Source organism: Diabrotica undecimpunctata, chromosome 9, assembly GCF_040954645.1.
Source record: "Diabrotica undecimpunctata isolate CICGRU chromosome 9, icDiaUnde3, whole genome shotgun sequence".
NCBI lineage: Eukaryota > Metazoa > Arthropoda > Insecta > Coleoptera > Chrysomelidae > Diabrotica > Diabrotica undecimpunctata.
In genome coordinates, this window is record NC_092811.1 from 76,701,986 (window position 1) to 76,724,270 (window position 22,285).

At 31.6% G+C, this 22,285-nt stretch overlaps 1 protein-coding gene across 1 annotated transcript in view; it reads left to right on the forward strand.

Annotated features, from left to right (window-relative positions):
- Nucleotides 1-2,187: 2,187 nt before the first annotated feature.
- The window catches only part of LOC140449701 (uncharacterized), a 168,530-nt gene continuing 148,432 nt past the window's right edge, over nucleotides 2,188-22,285 (forward strand). The window contains exon 1 of the mRNA XM_072543000.1: nucleotides 2,188-2,407. The gene's annotated coding sequence lies outside the window, so the exon portion shown is untranslated. The remainder of the gene's footprint in view (nucleotides 2,408-22,285) is intronic.

The window sequence follows — 22,285 nt, forward strand, 5'->3', positions numbered from 1 at the left end:
CGTATGGTTCAAAGGCTTTGTCACAGTTAGAGACGAACATGTCCCAAATTACTCGTATCGCCGCTAACTTATCCTGTTCCTTCCGCTCCACCCTGGTCACTTTGTCATCAAACCTCAAGAAACTCGATAATTCTTTAAATCGGTTCCTAGCGAATGCGGCTGTAAAAAATGACCGGCGTATTGAGGTGTCTGTAGACCATATCTCTCGTGTCGATTCTTTCCCACACCTTAAAGCACCAGCTTTGATAAGTGCTCCTAAAAAGCTATCCAGTTCATTGTTGGTAAGTACCGTCCACTCTTTTTTGTTATTCGGATGTTTTTCGTTCCACTCTTGATAACGCCTAACAGCTTCTTCATTAGTATGAAGGCATATGACATTCTTCATCTCTTCGGTTAAAAATAAATTGAAATAGTCTAAAAACGTGTTGGAATTTTTACTATAGTTTGTTAAGCCTTGATGTACATTTATAATATTTTTTTGTTGCCTCTTGGATCTCACGAAAGGTAGGCTATTCCACTGCATTCCAGATTTGGATGTATATGTTGGACCACTAACCTCACTAATATTATCGTCCACTTCGGTAGGTTCTGCATCTGATTCCTCGTCACTGTTGACTTCTAAATTGTCCTCAGTTTCCGAAACATTTTCCTCAAAAACATCTTGCTCTTCGCTATCTGATTCGTCGGTAATCTCATAGTCGAAATCGGAGTCTGATATCCCTTCTTCTATATTTCGGATAATTTTTTCATGTTCTTGGTCGCTTATTGTCATTTTCATTCTCTTACGGTCCATTTTTCAATGTAAACTGACGAAAAATGTTAAAAATAATAAAAATATTCTGGTGCCTCTAAATACCCAATCGGGGTCACAGCGAGACCCCACTTATCTAAATCTCTCTTACAGACCACTGCACCTCACGAATGTTCGTGGTATACTAACAGAAAACGTAGGAGACACGTCCACACAAATACTTGATTGCGCGGTTGCCAAATGTTTCAAATAAAGATATTATAGCCAAAAATGTATGTCTGGGGTCCCATAGTGACCCCGATTGGGCATTTAAGGGATAATATCTAGGAAAGGAATTGATAAAGAAAAGCCCCGTTTAGTCGCTGAATATAAAGAAAATAAAGGTGGTATTGACTTAGGCACCCAGATGTTCAATTATTATGGTTGCGAACACAAAACTATGAGGTGGTACAAAAAAATAGGCATACATATTTTTCAAATTATGCTAATCAACGCATACTATTTCTATAATAATTCTAATACAAAAATGTCATTGTATGACTTTCGATTGTCGGTGATTGATAGTCTTTTGGGACCAAACCCAAAAATCCCTCAAGTCAAGAAAAATTTGACGTTTCATTTGCCATCCCATTGCCCTAAATCAGCTAATAGTATTACAAAACGACAACGGTGTAAATATTGCTGGCAAACTAAAAAAGAAAGAAAGGACTCATTGTGCGGAGTGCCCTGAACATCCGGGATTGTGCTTAGAAAATTGTTTTAGACGTTTTCATGAAGAAATTGAAAATTAGATAATTAATTTGTTTTCTTGATGTTGTTGCCATTTAATAATTACTTATGTTAGTTATCTAGGTTCATAATTATATCTTTTCTCAATCAGATTATTATTATTTTTTTAAGTTCAACCGACACATTTTCTGCCCTGTGGCCACCAACGCGACTCACGCGGTGAGTTTTTTTTTGTGACCAAATTAATTTTTTTTGTACCCATATTTATTATAAATGACTTATACCTGTACCTTAAAAATTAATTAGTTTACACAAATACATCTCAGTGGCCCACTGTTTTCCCTTAAAAAAAGAGACGGAGCTGAACGTGTACAGGAGTAAACATTTTATGTTTTAGGAGAAAAAAAAATGTAAATGAATAAATATAAAATTTTAATTAGTTACGACTTTAAAATATGTCTAAGTTTCTTCTTTCTGTTTATCTAGATATTCCATATTGCAAATAGTTATTTTACTATTATATTTAACAATACAAAAAATAATATCTGGAATAAATTCACCATTTCATCGATACGGAAGAGCATGTTATCTTTCCATTTTTATTCTGTTCTGTATTTAATTTAACGGATGCAAAGAAAGATATATTTTACCCCACTTCCCGACTTTGTTCTAAACATTTAAATCAGCGTTTATTGTATATACGATATACGTATAGTGTTATCAGTTCAGAGTACACTACAGTAAAGTACCTACTTGCAAGTTAATAGCATTCTCCACTACGTGCATAAATATTCAGTATCATAGAAGTAATCCATAGATTAAACATAATAAGTGCCGAGAAAAATAAATAATTTATACAGCAGCAAGTAAAATTATTTGTGTTGGTTGTGGATGAAGTTGCTTGCGAAATAAAGTTATTACCGAAAAGTAAGTAGAGCCTTATATCAACAATACTACTTTAAAAATATCTTAGAAAATATATTATACTAGTATTTTTCAGTCACTTAATTCGAGGTATAATATACTTTGTGTTTTGATTGATTAGTGTGATAAAGCTCAGTAGATCCCCTATAATAATAGACAGACATTAAAGTTGTGCAATAACGAAAATTGTAGGTAACTTCAAGGATTACATTACAAAATTAGTTAGAAGGTACTAGTGTAACAAGACGAAACGATGTCTACGGAGATGAAATTTATATCAATGAATTCTGCTTCACTTACTAATGATTGTGCAATGATTTTTATTCGGTGGAAAACGTTCTTTTTTATGAAAATCGGGCATATTTTAAATCGAAATTACATAAAAAAGAACGCTTTGCACCGAATAAAAATCATTGCACAATCATTAGTAAGTGAAGCAGAATTCATTGATATAAATTTCATCTCCGTAAACACGGTTCCGGTTTATTAAACTAGTACCTTTGAGATATTTTCATGTTTAAAAGCAAATTAGTAATTTGGTGTCTAAATTATTATAAACTTTAAGTAAGCCATAACTGAATTGTCTGTAACTTACAGTTCAATATAATTGTGTATAAACTAAATACAAAAAAATAAAAATGCAATAAATACAATAAAAATGCGTTATTATCAGGAAGAACGAATCATGAACGATTGCCTGAAAGACGACAACCTACGACAGCAAGCTTTGGAAGATTAAAGGATAGGTTTAACTACACGGGTTCAGTTATGTATAAAAAAACACGAACAAAAAGTACTGTGTCAGAGAAAAAAGAAATAAATGTGTTGCTTGTAGTTACTGAAAATCCATATATTATAAGTATAATACGGAGTATATAAGTACTATCTATATTCTATAAGTAAAAAAGTATACGGAGTATTTTAAAAGAAAGAGTACTAACATACTACTCTGTGCGAAGAATTCTTGCAGAAATTAGATTGCATCCATACTGTATGGATGTAATCTATTCCTTTTGTAACTTAAATATCATAGTTTTTAATTATCAAAAATGTAACGCAAAGTTAATAAAACAACATTTAAAGAGTTTTTACCCACATATTTAGTGGCTTCAAACATGTGCATCAAGATAGTACAGATAATGGAATAGCTATTCCGAAAACGTTCTGTGATGTAGTCTGATAGGGTTTTTATTATTATACCTTTTATAAAGAAATGTTTTAAATAAATTCTTTTAATTTTTTTAAAGTTATGCATGTTAACAGACCAATTTTTATGAAACGTAGCTTCATCTCCAAGTAGTACATTATAAAAGAAATCTCTCTGTTGATTGAATTTATAAGGGTTATTCACAAAATACAATTATCTTTTCAAAATCTTTCTGAATTAATGCTTGATGCAATTGAATACGGTATGGGTGCATTCTAATTTTCGCAAGAGTTCTTTGCACAAAGTAGTAAGTTAGTTCTTTTTCTTTTGAAATACTTCGTATACTTGTATTAGGGTTTTAAGTAACTGCAAGCAACACATTTATTTTGTTTTCCTCTGACACAGTTCTTTTTGTTCGTGTTTTTATTACATTACTGAACCGATCAGTGAAACCTATTCTTTAATCCTTTAAAGCTTGCTGTGGTCGGTTGTCGCCTTTTAGAAAATGGTTTATGATAAATTCTTACTAATAACAACGCATTTTTATTGCATTCCTTCAATATCTTTTAATCATATCTACCATTTCATCAACATCTAAACTATTTCTTCTTTTGGTGCCTATTCGTTTCGAATATTGGCGATCATTCTGGCTATAATTATTTTATTAACTAATGCTTTAAATAGATTAGTTGTTATTGTGGAGAACCATTTACTATAGGTTTTTTAACTATGATGTTCTTCTTCTCCAAATTCCTCGCTTTCCCAATAATTTGCCTTGAAGGATTATTTTCGGTAATCTGTATTTAGTGCCGTTTCTAATTATGTGTCCGAGATATTCTAATCTTCTTTTAATCGTATACATAGCTTCTCTTTCTTTCCCCATTCTTCATAGTACAGTCTCGTTGATTATCTTGTCCGTCCATGATATCCTTGGGATTCTTCTATATAGCCACATCTCGAAGGCTTTAAGTTTTTTTCTAAATTGCTTTAGTTGGTGTCCAGGATTCAACTCCTTAGTGTAATATCAAGAAGATATAACATTGTAGGAGCCTTACTTTTATCTCCAGATTAAGTTTGTAGCTTTTAAAGGGTTTGGTCATGTTGTTGAATGCACTCCTAGCCTTCTCTATTCGACATTTTACTTCTTGTCAGTGATACCATTGTTCATTTACTATTGTTCCATGATAGGTAAACTGTTTTACTCGGTCCAGGCCGAGGGTGGTGGTCAGTGAACAGTCATTATTCTTGATAAGCAGTTGGACATCTCAAATTTTATTTTTGCTGATGACCATAAATTTAGTTTTCGATATTTTTACTTGTAGTCCAAATCTTTCACTTACTTCATTTACTTTGTTTATTAGTTGCTGTAAACTGTTTAAACTGTCTGCAAAAATAACGGAGTCATCTGCATAGCGGATGTTGTTTATGCGTTCTTCATTTAAAAGAATTCCATGTTCGCAATTTTCCAAGGCTTCACCAAATATGTCCTCTGAATATAGGTTAGATGAAAGTATACATCCTTGTCTAATGCCTCACAGAATTTGGATCGCTTCCGTCTGTTGATCTCCAAGATTTGTTCTTATTGTGACCAGTATAAATTTTTTATTATACGCCGATCTTTATCCTCTATTTGAGTTTTTGTTAAAACATCCATCATTTTTCGGTATTGAACTGTGTCAAATGCTTTTTGGTAGTCCACAAAGCAGGTGTAGATATCGCAAGTCATATCTCTGCATCTTTGGAATAATACATGTAGACCAAACAGTGCATCTCGCGTACCTACGCCTTTCATGAATCCAAACTGTATGTCTTGTATTCTCTCTTCGCATAGCGTGTGTATTCTGCGATGTATAATTTTAGGAAAAAGTTTTAGGGTATGGCTCATTAGACTTATTAGCCTATATTCTCCACACTTTTTCGCTCCCTGTTTCTTTGGTAACGTAATAAATTCTGAAACTAGCCAATCTTTTGAAATATTGCCTGTCATAGATATTATTCGGATTTTACATAGTATTCTTAAATATTCATCATCAAGAAGTTTAAAAAATTCAGACTGTACTCCGTCTGGTCCAGGATCTCTCCCTTCTTTAAGTGATATTATGGCTGCTCTTATTTCTCTGCCACTAGTATGGGTAGTCCTGTTTCCGTAGATATTGGGGACTGGTTCTCCTTCTCATCAAAAAATAAATTTCGTATGTAATTTTTCCAGATATTATCTATACTTTCTTTGTCCACGATGACCTCTCCGTTGTCATTAACAAGTTTACCTACTCTTTTGTTTTTACATTTGCCTATCCAAGAGTTGATTTCGTCGCGTCTATAAAGAGTAGACCAGTGCCCCCAGATTTTACTTATTTTCTCACAAATAAAATGTATAGAATATGCATATCTACTATCTGGCCAATTTATAGATACCAGGTGCTAAGGGTAGATAAAAAGTTCTTAAAGTCTCAGTACTTATTTTTACGTATATTTTATAAAATATTATTAAAAATTATTAATAATTAATACTACTAGACTCATTGCGTTGGCCGTTACGTTTACCAGACGCTTAATGATCATAATAAGCCATAATAATCAGAGAGGTAATCCAATAATTTTTCTAAGCAGCTAGATCAATCCGAAGGGCCAAACATTCCGCCAGACACACACACACACATACAAAGGCTCGCTATTTGTATAAGCGTGAACGTGATTATTGAGTTAATTGTAAGGGAAAATGTAAACTTTTTAGCACTAGGCCTTCAGACCTGTAATAAATTAAATTTATAACATAGCATTGTAATAGTATATTATATAACGAGAGTTGTAAGAAGCTTATTACATGCGAGTAAAAAAGTTGCGCGCGAGCAGTGTAGCGGCGAGCGCAGTAATTTTACAAGCATGTAATAAGCTTACAACTCAAGTTGTGTACCATACTTTTTCTACGATTATTTTCATTTATAAAAATAAAAAGTATAACAAGTAACTTTTATTTATTTAACAAAATTCGGGAATAATTTAAACTAAACATTTGTTTATAATAATAAATTGTAAAATTTTGACAAATATTTATAACTATACCCTTATCCGAGTTTGGTGGTTGTTCAATAATACGTGGTGAATGGTGAGATGACGTAACCTGTACGGTGTGTTCTTTTTGAACATTGGTATTTTCAGTGTATGTAAAGGTCTGTAAATTACTTTCAATTAAATTTATAATTCTGTTGGTTGTTGACGTCTTATTATTTATTGACTCATCGACATATCCTTCGGCCGTTGTTGAAGATTTCCATCCGCCATGTTGTTTAAGAGCCATTAAATCACCACCGGCATCTACCAAAATAGTGGCAGAAGTTCGTCTTAAAACAGTGACTTGTGTACATTTCGGGATCTGGTATTTATAACTTTAAATATTCGACTATTTGTTTAAGAAAACCTTTTTGATAATTAAGAAAAAATTGATTTATTTGCGAATCGCTAATCTGTAGTCGAATTTCTATATATTTTTTGCAGATTTTATAGAAATTTCCGGAAATAACGAAAGATCTACATATTTTGGTTTTCTTATCAGGAATTTTAACCAATAACATGGTACTTAAATCATCAATGTCACAATTTTTTTTTAAGCTTTTTTAACTCTTGTCTCCTACAAGCTCCACATATTCCAATAATTGCAATAACCTTAAAATAAAAGTATGATAAGTAGGCACATTTATGTTATACTTTTAAATAACATACCTTTATTAACAAGTACTGTACATCAGGAGCTCCAGTTAAAAAAAGTTTTATTTCATCAGGATGTAAAATTTAAGACTTTTTGTTTTTAAAACCTTCTGATTGCCTTTTTGGATAAGCTTGCAAATTCGGGTAATTTGTAATATGAACATTATTTTTCAAAGTTATAACACTTCTTAGCATAGAGTATATTGCCCAAAATGAGGATGGTTTAAATTTCTTAGCGATTTCTCCAAAATAAGCCAGGAGTACGTTTTCAGAAAATGAATTTACATTATTTGTTGTACGCCAATCCATAAATTGCTGAGATATACCTTTTCATATGCTCCTCTAGATTTCTCTGGTAATAGGTTCTCGGTAGTGTTCGCAGCTAACTGCATAATATTGGGTGGTGTGCCACTAAATTCATCTTCACTATTCGATGAACTCATTTTATTTATCTGTATTTAAATTACCACTATAATTACACTGACAGATTAATAATTTTTAATCTATCAAAATAACGTCTGTTAATTCGTTTCCATGGTAACTCGACCAACTGACTTACAAGGCTTATGTGATATTACACATTTTTATAGAACTGAAGCGTAATTTTTTTTATTACGTTCTATTACGTGTCAGTATCTGTTTTGATGTATTTACTTAGCATCCAAATAGTAGGAATATACAATTTACTAGTAAGAGAGTAGAAAAAATTTGTTATATGTAATAATAATGTAAATTTAGTAATAGAGTAAAGTATTAAATAAGTCGAATATAAATAAGGATAATAATATATATTTTAATAAAATTTAATAATAAAATCAGTAATAATACAGTATCGTACAGGGTGAATCATGAATATGATGTACATGGATATTCCAGAACATGGAATAAAATTATTACCATTACAATGTGTCTGCTCTCAGTGTTTAGCAATATACAGGCTGAGTTGTGAATATTGACTGAAATTTTTATTCGTCATAACTTTTGAAAGGTAAGTTTAACGTGTCTCATATTTTGGTCAAGCGTTACACTACCACCATCTAATCAACTTATTCATTCAAACTTAAACAAAATCAGGACATGTTTTAAAAAATTAATTTATTTTGTTCATAGAAAAAATTTCACCCTGTATACGGTTTTTGAAAACTCTAATAAGAATGTTATAAATTAGACAAATGGACAAATAAAATGCAATATTTATTTTTTATCCCACATTATTACTTAATAATTCCTTTGTTTACCCTAAACACCTTATCCGTGGTCCAGTTTTGTTTGTCTACTAAGAATGTCTTGATGGGCCCCTAGACGAGAAGCAAGTGACCCTGTAAGTTTCCTTGTCGTATATTCTTCTATTAATTATCCGTTAGTTTTCTATTAGGGATAGAGTTGTGTATTTGTCTGATTTGAGAATCTATTGCAACTGGCTGTATGACTAATGTGTCTATGCCATTAAAAAAAATTACTTAATAAAATTTGACTATGAATTTGCAAATTGTAAACAAAAAATGTGACTTTTCTTACAAAAATTAAGTTCTTTTGAACATCTAGTTAATTTATAATTATAAGTATTAATACTATCACAGCTCATGCTATACATTTTAAATAACACAATCCTTTTGCCAATTTCCAGAATTTCAGAAGACACAAATTGTTGTAAATAATACTGAAACATCGTCCAGTCTCATATTTGTTTAATAATTCATTGTTAATATCGTTTAGACATCCTTTATCGGAGAATTCTCAGAACTCAGCTTCAGCAATAATTACCTTTATTTTTGAGTTACTGAAAAATAAAATTGACTTTTAAAATTACCTGCAATTCAATCTGTGGTTCAGTTTGCCAAACTTAATTCATAATCAAAGATTTTTTAATTAAAAAATAAATTTTAGTGTGGCTAAGAAAATAAAAAATATTCCATTGTATTTGCCTATTTATCTAATTTCTAATTTTTTATTAGAGTTGAAAAACAGACAAAACGTACTAATTTTTTAAAATCTGAACTTTTTTTCCGGTTTGATTATGCTAGGAGTATGTACAGCTCCTCATGACTCACCCTGTGTATAAAAACCAAGAGTGAGATTCCAATTCCAAAATCCAGTAAATCTAACGTCAAAACGTATATAATATGTTCTTCATTGATTGTAGTAAAACCTTTGACCTAGTACTAAAGGATTTCTGTATCATCTGACACTATTGGTACAAACTTTGTTCAATAACACGCCAGAATTAGAGTAAATAGATAACCAAATGAAAGTGTCAGGGTGTCAAGGGTGTAAGGCAAGACTTATATGGCGTCAACAACGTAAGTTCCATTTTGTTCTGTATGTTTGTCGTCAATCTTGTTGGAAGGAACTTGTATAACTTGAGATATGAAGATGATAAAACTATTTTTGCACACAAAAATGAAAATTGACATAGCTATAAAATATTTGAAACAATAAAAAGTATCACTACAACGTTGATTTTAAAATACGAATATCATCATAATGGACAGAACTAATACTCCAGTTGTTAGAGACGTGTTAACTTTGGGACCACAAAATATATGCAAAAAGTTTCCGTTCTCTCAGAAACAACTCTTGAAGCAACCGGCGATTTTGAATATCAGTTACGCGCGTGAAATCAATTTTAAATGAAATTTGTGTCAACTCGAAGGCAATAAAAATTCGATATCTTTTGATCAGAGTACTCTATAGACAAATATCAAAATGCGTTTTAAAGGTAAAGAGTGCAGCTTTCCTATGCAATTTTTGTATTTTGCCGCAAATAAAGTCAGTTTCTATAAAACTGTTGAATAAATAAACTAAACTAAAATAAAATCGTTGCGCGATTTTTGCTAATTTTACCGATTCTCATGAGACCAATAAAATGTATGGCTTCCATTAACCAATTACAATGGAACTTTCATTTCCATGTCTTATCTTCAGCAGTCTAAATCTATAGCATGAAATTTAAATTTTAAGGTTTGGCAACAAATATGCTAGTGGAACTTGTTTTTGATTTTTATTATAGTTACAATTTCTTCCTTGATAGGTGCGTTTTTAATATCATTTTAATCTATTCCTACTCCTATGGTACTTGCATTTTTCATCTGAAAGTTATTGTATTTGTCTGAATGTATTAAACTATTCTCACGATATCATGAGTATCGACCCATATCTCATCTCAATATAAAATGTTTCGTTTGATTTTTCTATACTTTCCTGTATAATCGTTTCCTAGATAAATTATTCTACTGCTTTCCATGAGCTTCTGGGGTTGATCTGTGATTTTATATGTGAAACTATGGCTTTGAGGAATAATCGAAATATTTTGCGAATCAAGACAGAACGGCTTTTTAAAACAAGTTACTTTGAAAGGTCTAAATAGTTCTATTTGACGTTCTATTTTTCTGAACTTACCACTATCCGTATTTTTGTTCCTAGATGAAGATAAACGATCGATTTTGACATCTTTGTTTTTTTTTTTGTTTTTTTTTTTTTTTTTGTTTTTTTTTTTTTTTTTTTATGGCCTTGGCATAGCCAATTGACCAGACTATTTTGTAATTTGTATTCACAGAACAACAATCAGAGTTCGAGTTAGTACTAAATATAAGTTTTAATTTTTCTTTTTATTTTTATTTTTTTTTTTTATTTTTATTTTTATTTATTATTTTTTTTTTTATTTTTTTTCCGTTATATTACTTTTTTTTTTCGTTATATTACTTTTTGAGATATTGTATGTAATATGTATATATATTTTTTATTTTGTTTTGGTCATCTTTTGTAATAATTTTGTTTTACATTTTTTTTTGTTTTTTTTTTATATATTTTTTTTTAATTTTTTTTATTTTTTTTTTATTTTTTTTATTTTTTTTTCGTATTAAAAGGTTTATTACATGATTGGTATGTTCGCAAATTGCTTACAAGTTTCATCTTAATTCTATGGTTAGTAAATTATATTGTTTAAAGTTTATATTTACAATTTCTTATTAACTGATAAATACAATTATAGATTTCTACGTTTCCAGAGAAAATTAATTCATTTATGTGAAATGGGAAACAGACATTTAGTTTTCGTAAGTTTTCATATAAACACGTAATATTTCCTTGTTGGTTTACACATTCTAACAAGATATGTGTTAAATCTCCATATTTACCACAAGTGCAGTTTGGAGTGTCTACTAAATTCATTTTGAACATTCTTGAAGGTGTTAGAGCATGATTTGACCTTAGCCTATTAATAGTTTTAATAAAACTTCTGTTGGACTCTGAATGAAACCACCTTTTTTTAAGAAGTGTGGGTTGCCAATATTTAAATGATGACTGACTTTCAGATTCCGTATAATTGGCTTGCCATTTTAATTTGAGCCGATGTTTATTATAAACATCTATATCTGACACCGGTAAGATATTGTTGTCTATGGTTTCTCCGCTTGATAATGCTTCTTTTGCCAGAGCATCTGCTATTATATTACCCATTATCCCAGAATGGCCTTTGATCCATGCGATAACAACTTCTCCTCCGAGCTTTGAAACCTCGTAGTACAATTTTAAAATCTCTATATCAAGATGAGTCAATTGTTTGGATTTATTTGTTATACCTAATCTTTCTACTGCACTTTTACTGTCTGTAAATATTACACAGTTCTTCATTTCGTTTGTCAAAGCGTGAGAAAGAGCAAACTTTAAACCCAGCATTTCGGATGTGTAGATGGTGGCTTCATCAGGTAACTTATATTTATGTTGTAGTCCAGAATTCTGTTGGTATACTGCGCAAGCAGTGTTATTTCCTTTTTTTGAACCATCAGTAAATATATAATAATAATTAGGCCATTTCTTCTGAATTTCTGCGTTAAACATGGGGCCTTGGACATCATTGAGAAATTCTGTCTTGATTTTTATTGAGAACAGTACATGAGGCTTTTCAGTATAAACTGGTGGAAGATGACCCTTATAAAGTACCTCTTTGAATTTAGACAGATTTCTATAGCTTACCGCCACGAGTGGAGATTTTTTCTTAAACCAATACCTTTTAGTCAAATCTAAAACAGCCAGATTGTGTATATCTTTAAGAAATACTTGGTCTCTGCTAATGGTACGAGCTATATATTTGTCGGTAAGATACTGCCTCCGTAAATTCAATGGCGGTTCAACAGCTTCAATTTCCATTACATTAATTGGTGTAGATTTTAAATACCCAAGGCACAAGCGTAGGCACTTATTTTTCTGTACCTCAATTTTTGTTAAATGAGTGTTCGATGCGTTTCCATACAAGTGACAGCTATAATCGAAAACTGGTCGTATCATAGATCGATAAAACATTAAACTAATGTTGGGATCTGCACCCCAGTTTGTTTTACAGAAAGCTCTTAGGATATTCATAGCTTTTTCGGTTTTTTTAATGATATGTTGAATATGGTCTTTCCACAAAAGTTTTCTGTCTAAATAAGTTCCCAGGTATTTGATACAGTTTTTAATTGGAAATTTGAATTGACCACAACTTATATACCCTTCTGGAATTCTATGTTTTCTAGAAAAGAAGCAGATTTCTGTTTTGGATTCTGATAATGTTAATCCATTTGATTCATAATATGCATGTATTGTTGAAATAGCTGTTGTTAAATTATTTTTAAAAACATCGATTGATTTGTCTGATGAATAGAGTACCACATCATCTGCAAATTGTAGTATTTTTGTGTTAATAGGAACAATGACTTCTAAATCTATATTATATAAAATATATAAAAGTGGACTTAAAATACTTCCTTGCGGCAGGCCTATATTGGACAGTCGAGGAGAAAAAAATTTCTCATTGATTTTTAAGTAAATCAATCTCTCTGAGTACAAAGTTTTCAAAAAGGATGTTATACCTATAGGTATCCCGACTGACAATAACTTTTGTTCAAGGATATCCAAATTTATATTATCAAAAGCAGATGATACGTCCAGAAATGCAGCTGCAGTAGATGAGTTTTCCGTGAAATTGACTTGAACTGTTGTTACGAGAGCAGTTATGGCATCTTGCGTGGATTTAAACTTGCGAAAACCAAATTGGGAGTGTGGGAGAATGTCATTAAATTCTAACCAATGCTCTAATCTATTTTTAATTAGTCTTTCCAGGGTTTTAAGAAGACAAGAAGCTAGAGATATTGGGCGATATGAATTATAATCGTCATCACGTTTGCCAGGTTTTCTTATAGGTATTATAATATACTCCTTCCAGCTTTCTGGAATTGGAGCTTGTTTCTGCCAAATATTATTTAGAATATGAAGTAGATGGATTTTATGTTCATTTGTCAGGTTAGAAATCATAGAATAAGATATATTGTCTTTACCAGGAGCAGTATTGTTATTTTGTTTGAGGACCCTTCTTAGTTCCCATAGATAGAACGGACGATCTAAGCAAAGGTTATCTCTAGAAACAGTGGCTATGGAGTTGGTAATATCATTCGGAACCCAATCTGGAGAAATTTTTTGGTAAAACTCTGTTATCCATGGTTCGTCCGGGTCAATAGGTAATTTATTGGATTGTTTGCGATTTTTGAAGCAGTTTACTTTCCTCCATACCTCCTTGATGGGAGTATTTTGATTCAAACTTTCACAATACTCCCTCCAGTTTTTCCTTTTCTTCTCCTTAAAGGTTTTCTTCGCTAATGCGTCCATCTTTTTGTATTCTATTAGGTTACTTATTGTGGGATTTTGCTTATATTTAATATAAGTTAATTTTCTGCGTCGGGCTGTTTCCTGGCACGTTTTGTCCCACCAAGGTTTTGGAATGTGATGTTTGTTGGTAATATTCGTGTATTGTGGTATTGCTGTATTGGCTGAGAAGTAGAAGTTTTCAATTAGATCACCATACGTCCTGGGTTGGTTTAGAGATGTAAAAAGTGATGAATACAAATTCCAATCTGCTTTGTTGAAATTCCAGATTTTGTGTAGTCTCTTGGTTTCTTTTCCCTTTGGGTGATAAATTGAAAAGATAATGGGTAGGTGGTTTGATCCATGGGGATCTTGTAAAACATTCCAATTCAGTAGCGCTATAATATCTTGAGTACATATTGTGAGGTCTATTGCAGATGCTCGTGAATGTGTGGTTAAAGGAACAAGAGTGGGTGAACCGTCATTTAAAAATACAAGGTTACACTGCTCGATAGCATCCAACAATGATTTTCCAGATGTGTCATTAACTTCACAGCCCCATGCGACATTGTGCGCGTTAAAATCACCTCCCAAAATAAAGGGTTTTGGTATAATTTTAAAAAAGGATAGCCATTGCTGTGTTGTAGGTTTGTTTTTCGGTTCATTATATAGGGATACAAGATGAATGGTTTTATTTGTTGATGGTAGTTTAAAGGAAATACATGTGTATGTAATAGGAATATTTATGTTAAATCTAATTTCTTGACATTTAATATTTGTTTTCAATAAAATAGCTGACCCACCATATCCATCTATACGATCTGTTCTAAAGCAATTAAAGTTTTTAAAGTTATAATACAAACCAGGCTTAAACCATGTCTCCGATAATAAGGCAATATGAATTTGATTTTGATGGAGTAAAAATTCTAAATTTACTTTATTTGAGACTGCCGAACGACAGTTCCATTGCAAAACATTTAATTTTGAGTTTAGGTCTGCGAATTTGATAACACATCTGGATTTACATGTTTACTAATTAGTTGGATGATTTCTGATTTAGAAACATTTAAATTATTTGTTTGTTGTAGAGAATTAACAATTTTCATAACCAATTCTAAAATTACATTAATTATACTAGGATCTAGGACCTCTGACTGTCGATCTGTGATAATTGTTTTTTTGTATTGAGGGCTACTTAATATTCCTCCCGAAGTACTGGGAACATTAACCTGAGAAATAATCTCTTTTCTGATCTGTTCAGATGGATCAGGAGTATTTGGTCTTGGCCTTTTATTAGATTTATCTTTTAATTCGTTTGAGCTACTGTTATAAAGCAAATGGGAAGCAAATTGTTTTCTAGAGGAGTTGACTTTTGGAATATTCTGAACAGAAGTAGAGGAAGAACTAGATTGTAAATAGGTAGAAGAAGTGGGTTGAACAAGTAAGTCAAATGGATGGCTGGTATTGCTTTTATTTAAAATATCTGCATAGGAAGTTTTGGGAACCTGTTTATTGGCATCAAAAAAGTTTATGTTGGAAAAACTCATAGCTTCCTTAATTAATTTTTGTCTCTTAAACTCTGGACAAACTGATAAATTTGTTGTATAGTGATTTCCTTGGCAACTGAAACATTTTGGGATATAGTCATTTATTTGGCATTCTTTTGTATTATGTGACTCTTGACATTTACCACATCTTGGGCGACTTTTACACTGACTACCCAAATGCCCATATCTGAGGCAATTAAAACATATTAAAACTTTTTGTGTATAGTGTTCAACCTCTTTAATAACTTTATTTATTGAAATATAACGCGGCAATATCTGAGATTTAAAGGAAACAATACACGATTTTGTGGGAACGTAAATTATTTTTTTTGAATCATTTTCAATTACTTCCTGTTTGCGTTTAATTCGCCGAACGTTTACAATTTCAAAGTTACAATGACTATCATATTGTTTAATTTTTGATTTTACATATTCTTCAGAAAATTCTGTATCAATATCTCTAATTATCCCTTGTCGGAACAGAATGAATTTAGGTATATATAATTCTAAGTTATTTTTAACAAATACTGATGAATTTTTTTGATTTATTAAATAATTTGCATTTTTGTAGTCTGTTAATTTAATCCTAATTCTATTACGACCTATAGAATCAATATTTGTAATTTTTGAGTCCAATTCAGGAAACGCAGAAAGAATAATGTCACCAACTCTTAAAGCATTTAACTTACCGGTGAAAAATCCCGAGCAATTTTCTACGTAAATATGATATGGTCCGGTATCTTTATTTGTATATAAATAAACCTGTCTATTATTTACCTTCTCATTAACGTTAGAAACATTATCGTTTTTTCCCAAAGAATTAGACATTAAATTAGTACTTACATTCTGGTTCTCTTGTTTTTGTGAAATTGTTTCCATATTTGTAAATTCCATCATACCAACCTGATTTTCATCTTTATCATAAGGGGGAGGGTCAGGGGGCTTGCTGCCCCCATTTAATTCACTCATCTTTATGAAAAAACACCTATAGTTTCACCAAAATTAATTGTTTATCGCAAAACAACAAAACAAATAGGAAAAAAGTTTCGTTATCGATACTATTAACGCCGATAATTTACACACGTCCGATCGATTTGAATTCTACCGAACAACTGACATCTTTGTTCAAAAGCATGTTTCCCCAATTGCTTTTGATTCTGATTTAGAAATTTCAGAACAGAGATCTTCACAAACATGTTTTAGCATGCGTTTTAAAAAATTTAAGCGCCAAATATACCAAAGTCGTTCTTAAAATATTTTTCCGGTGGCAGACGATACTTTTTCGCACACCTACAGACTGCTCTGGATCGAACTATTTTATAGCTGATGCTCTTTTGGCAAGTGCATAAGCTCTTTGTTCACGATCCCTGAATTCCATATCCCTAATGTATAACCGTCACTTTACTCACATTTTCTTACAGTTTATAATATGCTATTCTCAACTTTCTTTTTATAACTATATGTAATCAAACCTTCAAAAAGGTTTAAGTCGCGTCAATTATACTGTCCTTTAAGTTTTATATATGGCGACGTCATTGCAGAGTTTTGCTGTTTTCCCATGCTTTTTCAAGTTGCCACACAACATCAGCAGCTTACAAGATCGGCAAACTTAAATTCATTAAAGTTTTACAGAAACACCCGTAGTAAGCTAGCGCAAAAACATTATTTTTTCAGTAAGAAAGCCGAGCTATCTTTGCTCACTGTCGTTGGCGAACATTTCTTCGTTTTTTTATATAATGGAAATAAAGATGATTCTCTGACAGCATGAGATACAAACGATTTGCCAAGATAGTGGCCAAAAATCCATTTAACGTATTATTGCTTTCGCCAACACAAGATACAGCACGTTTCCAAATTCTTAGAGTTCATCGGCAGAAAATACTGCGATTCTGAAGTTTGGAGCTGGAAAAACGTGAAAAATTTGGGTACCAATCAAAACTTTCAAAACTCCAGCTCCCTCGAACTTAATAAATACATACACATACAAATACAATATAACTCCAGAAATAAATTTTCTGTAGATGCAAGGCAAACTGTGGAAGTATGTGTGGTTGCCAAAAAGCAGGCCTCAAATGCTCTAAAGTGTTTTTTAATTGTTCGGGTGAAACCTGCAGTAATATAGTGAAAATATCAAAATTAATCAAAAGTTTCTAAGAATTCGAATATGAATTACCCACAATTACGCAAATTCTAACTCCCGTTCTTCTGCGAATATTCCTTTTCGATACTGAATTAGAAACGCAGCCTAGACCATCACAGAAAATGAACAAACAGTAGTTGGAAAACAATTTTTTTAATATATAATTATGCTTAATATTATCTCACTTAGAAATTGTCTGTGGATTAAGCCTAATGGGGATACCACTTTAAAATGAGCCAATCCTTTCAAACTTTACCTCATAGATGGTCGGGAAAAAGTCGATAATAAACTAATAATTACAGAACAATGTTAACAAAATAATAAATTTTATAAATAAAAAAATATATTATTGAGATATTTAAAGTCTTGGTGCGCCAAGCAATAATTAGCTAATTAATTTTTTTGATTAATTAAGATTATTTAAATGATATGATTATGACTCTATCACAATTTTTAATTCTTTTATCTCAGGGTTAAATTCGTGCTTCAATATCTATGCTCTTACATGTGAAAGGTAAGGTCCAGAGAATACCGGAATAATAAAAAACACATATGATCTAACACTATATATTGAAATAAAAATAATGAAATAATTCACACTCAAAAGTTTTCTAGGATCAAATCTCATATAATGATTCTCAAAATTTTTGTTCTACATACGAGAACAATCAAATTTAAGGGTACAAACAATATTAATTGAAATCTCAAAATTCCGAACTATTCTAACTCTCCTAATCAAAATATTTATATCCTTTCTAAATTAAGTGTAAAAATTGTGTTATCAATAAAAGAAAAAAACTGCAGAAAACAAAATATCTCTCTCTGATGATGAGTGGTCCAAATCCTTGTTCCTTATAGACTGTATTATCTCCTCTCAACCGCTCCCTATGTAATCAGCAATCTTACACAGATTGTTGCAAGTATATCGTCCTTAATGATCTCCTTCAAAAGCACAAATCATTCAAATTATGATAGCCTTTTCTCCTCTCGATAAACTGAATCTCTCGTTGGCCCGAGTGAAAAATGACTCTTGGAATATCTTCTCTTTACGATAAACTGAATCTCTCGTTGGCCTGAACAGTGACTCTTAGAATATAAGTAGAGAAATATGACTTACAATATTTTGCTGCTTCAGCTCCTGTCAGATACACTAACTCCACAAAAACTCACTAACATTCCACACTACTGCTTGCTACATTTCAGGAACCGCCAGAGAACAATCCCTGTTCCTCTCACAGACTTGGAAACCAACTGACTGCTATCTTTTCTCTCTCCTCAATCTCGCTAAACTTTCTCCCACACACTTATCCCACCTTTTTCAATCTCCGCCAATCACAACTCGTCACAATTCCCCCATTTCTTCATTTCGATAACAAACAAATTTTTACCTATAATTATAAATTTCCTAAAACTTATTTACAAATAATATTTTTCTATAAATCTTAAAAACTAATAAAAACCTCTCTCTATAATCCCTTCTATTGTCTTTAATCACTGCATTAATGGATTTTGAAAAACCCCGTTCAATTCTTTGGCTTTCACTTAAACTTATGCGGGTCACTTAAGTATAACAAACAAATGATTGATGTAAAGCTTACATTTTGTTTGGTACAGGTAATTCAAGGATTTAATAACTTTCCTTCTCCGAAATGTTTGTTGGATATTATCCTACTTATCTGAATTATTTTAATTTTTTGTTGAACTTTGAAATATTTTAAACAAACCAATATTTTCTTGATTTTACATATCATAACAAATCCCCGCCATTTGATCTGCCGAAAACTCTTTGTTAAATTTTAAAATGACAAAAGTTTTCTAGGATCAAATTATTTCACTATGTTATTAAAATCTACTTATGATACTGACAAATGTCGTGAATGTTCAAATACCCCGTATATTGCCTGTCTTTATACGGGATTGGATATATTTTCGTTTTAAATTTTTCCAAGTATTTTCCCTTAAAAGAAAGTTCATAATTTTTAACCACTTGATTTACTTTATTAACAAAATCTCCATGGTTTCCTAAAATCTTCTCTATTTCCTTCTCCACAATTTATTTTTCTTTCATCCTCCTTTTGTTCATATGTGTTCACTGTCCATAATACTTCTTCACACAATTCTGGATTCTCGTCCATTAGTGCCATTTTTTCTTCTGTTTTCCTTTTATTCTCTAATTCCCTTTGGTATTCCGAGCACCATGTTTCTATTCCTTTCATTTCTCTGATGATACTTTCTTTTTCTTCCTGCTTCCATTCTGTTTTATCGTCGGTTGCCGACAATTCTTCTGTACCTTCTATTTCCTGTTTTTCTCTGGTCTCCATCTTATTTTCCTGCTTTCTTTTCGAACTCTTCTTCTTTTTCTTCCTTCTCTTTTTCTCTTCTGTTAGATCTTGTTCTTGTACTTTCGGTTTATTCTCTACAGTCATATCGATTTCTTTGTGTTTTTCCTGTGCATTGATCCTTCCAGAATTTGTTTTCCTATCCGTTTGCTTTTCTTCTCCTGTGTTGTCTGGTTCTGCTCTGATTTCCATTTTATTTTCCGCAAAATTTATGGTGATATCTTTTTTCCTCAATTCATCAATTCCCGCTATCATATCATGATTTAAGTCTTCAATCACCACACATTTCATAATATGGAATTTGTTTCCCACTCTTATCTGTACTCCCAAGCCTTCGTTTACTGTCGTCAAATTTTTATTGTTTGCACCCACTAAATCAACCCTAGGAATCTTATACACAAATCTGTCCAAATTTAATTCTTTTACTAGTTTTTTATTGATTAGCGATATCTCCGATCCAGAATCAATCACAATTTTAATCGCTTTATGTTTTATAAATGCATCTAAAAATATTAGATTAGAATTAGAAATTTGTCTGTCGTTTCCTATTGCTACATGATTCATCTCCCTTCTATTTTGTTGTTGGAAGCTCTGGTTATTTCTATCGTCCCTTTGTTCGTTAGTATTCCTATTCGGAGGATTTTGTGCATCTCTATTTCTGTTGTGATTTTCATATGTTCTCTGTTGTGTGTCATTCCTGTTATCGTAATTTTGTTGTCTATTGTAATTATTGTAATTTCTCGGCCTATATTTGTTTGTTGATCTGGGATGTCGGTTTCTCTGGTCATAATTTGATGAATACCTTCTTTCCGCTCCATTATATTGGTCATGTTGTCTTCTATTTCTCATTTCTTTTCTTTTCGCTTCTTTTAATTGAAGGAATTGGCACAAACTATCAATATCTTGATAGTTTCTCAAAATCACGTGATCTTCCAACGTTTCCTCAAAATGTCTGCTGATCATTTCTACCAGCTGTTCGGTAGAATATTTGTATTCTAGATATTTTGAATTGTTATATATCTGCAAAGCATATCTTTCTTCAGATATTCCCATTTTTTCGTGATATTTTCCATTCTGTAGCTCTTGGTTGATTTCTCTCTGTTTATTTTTCCCCCAGAAATAGTTGAGAAATTTATTTTCAAAATCTGTCCAATTTTCAAACTCATCTTCCTTGCTTTCATACCATAACGCTGCTCCTTCTTTCAAATGGTTTCTAATTGTTTCTTTGCAATCGTCAAAATATCTAATATGTTGTAATTTGGTTTTCAAATTTTTAACAAACGGTACTGGGTGTGTTTTCCGAATATCCCCGCCAAACTGTATTTTCGCCTCGCTTGTTCCATGGATGATAACTTCTTTTCTCTCTACCCCTCTTAGTTCAATTTCTGCCATTTGTTTTTCATTTTGCTTTAATCTTCTTTCTACTTCCTTCCTGTCTTCTTGTAGCGCCATTTCAAATTTTTCTTCTAACTGTTCTAATTCCTTTTTCTGGACCGTCTTACTATCTTTCATTACATTTTCAAGTTTGCTTTCTAATTCCTCCAAATTATCTTTAATTCTCATTTCTTGTTCTTTCATATCATTTTTAATTTCATTAATCTCTTCTATTTGTTGTATCAGTTCTTTCTTTATCCCCTCAACACATCCTCTAATTTCCTGTTCATAGTTTTCCAGACGCTGCTCTATATTGCTCATTGTTTGTTTTGTTTCTGCCATTGTTTGTTTTGTTTCTTGTTGATTTCTATCCATTTTTAGTGATGTTTCATTCATTGTTTGTGTCTGTATTTGCATCATTGCTAATAATTTCTCTATTCCTGATAATTCTTTTTTTTTCCTCAACTATTGTAACATTTCCTTCATTATCCGATCCTTCTTCAACAATTGTTTCCTCTTCTCTGTTATCCTCCTTCCTTTCCTGCATTTTGCTTTGCCTCCTTGTGGTCGACATGTTGTTTCTTTTCGTTACTGTTTTTGTCCCCGCCAAATGTGAAATTTTACAACACTCTATATGTTTCAGAACACGACAATATTTCTCCCCAAATGTATTAAATTTTCACGACAAATATCAAATATGCAATCAGTAAAATTCAAATAATTCAAAATAAATATCAAATGTATGATTGGTAAAGAAAATAAAATCAAATAATTCAATAGCAGTAAATATCCACTAACTACGATCAATCAATAAATCAAATTTATATTCTCTGGAAAAATTGTCAAAATACTTTCAAATTCCCTCAATGTTATATGTTTTTATCTCTGGATCACCTGTACTTATTCCAGATCTCTTTCCCTTCCTTCAAATGTAAAGCTGCGATATTTTGAAGCCCCACGTTTTGGAAGCCAGTTATTGAGATATTTAAAGTCTTGGTGCGCCAAGCAATA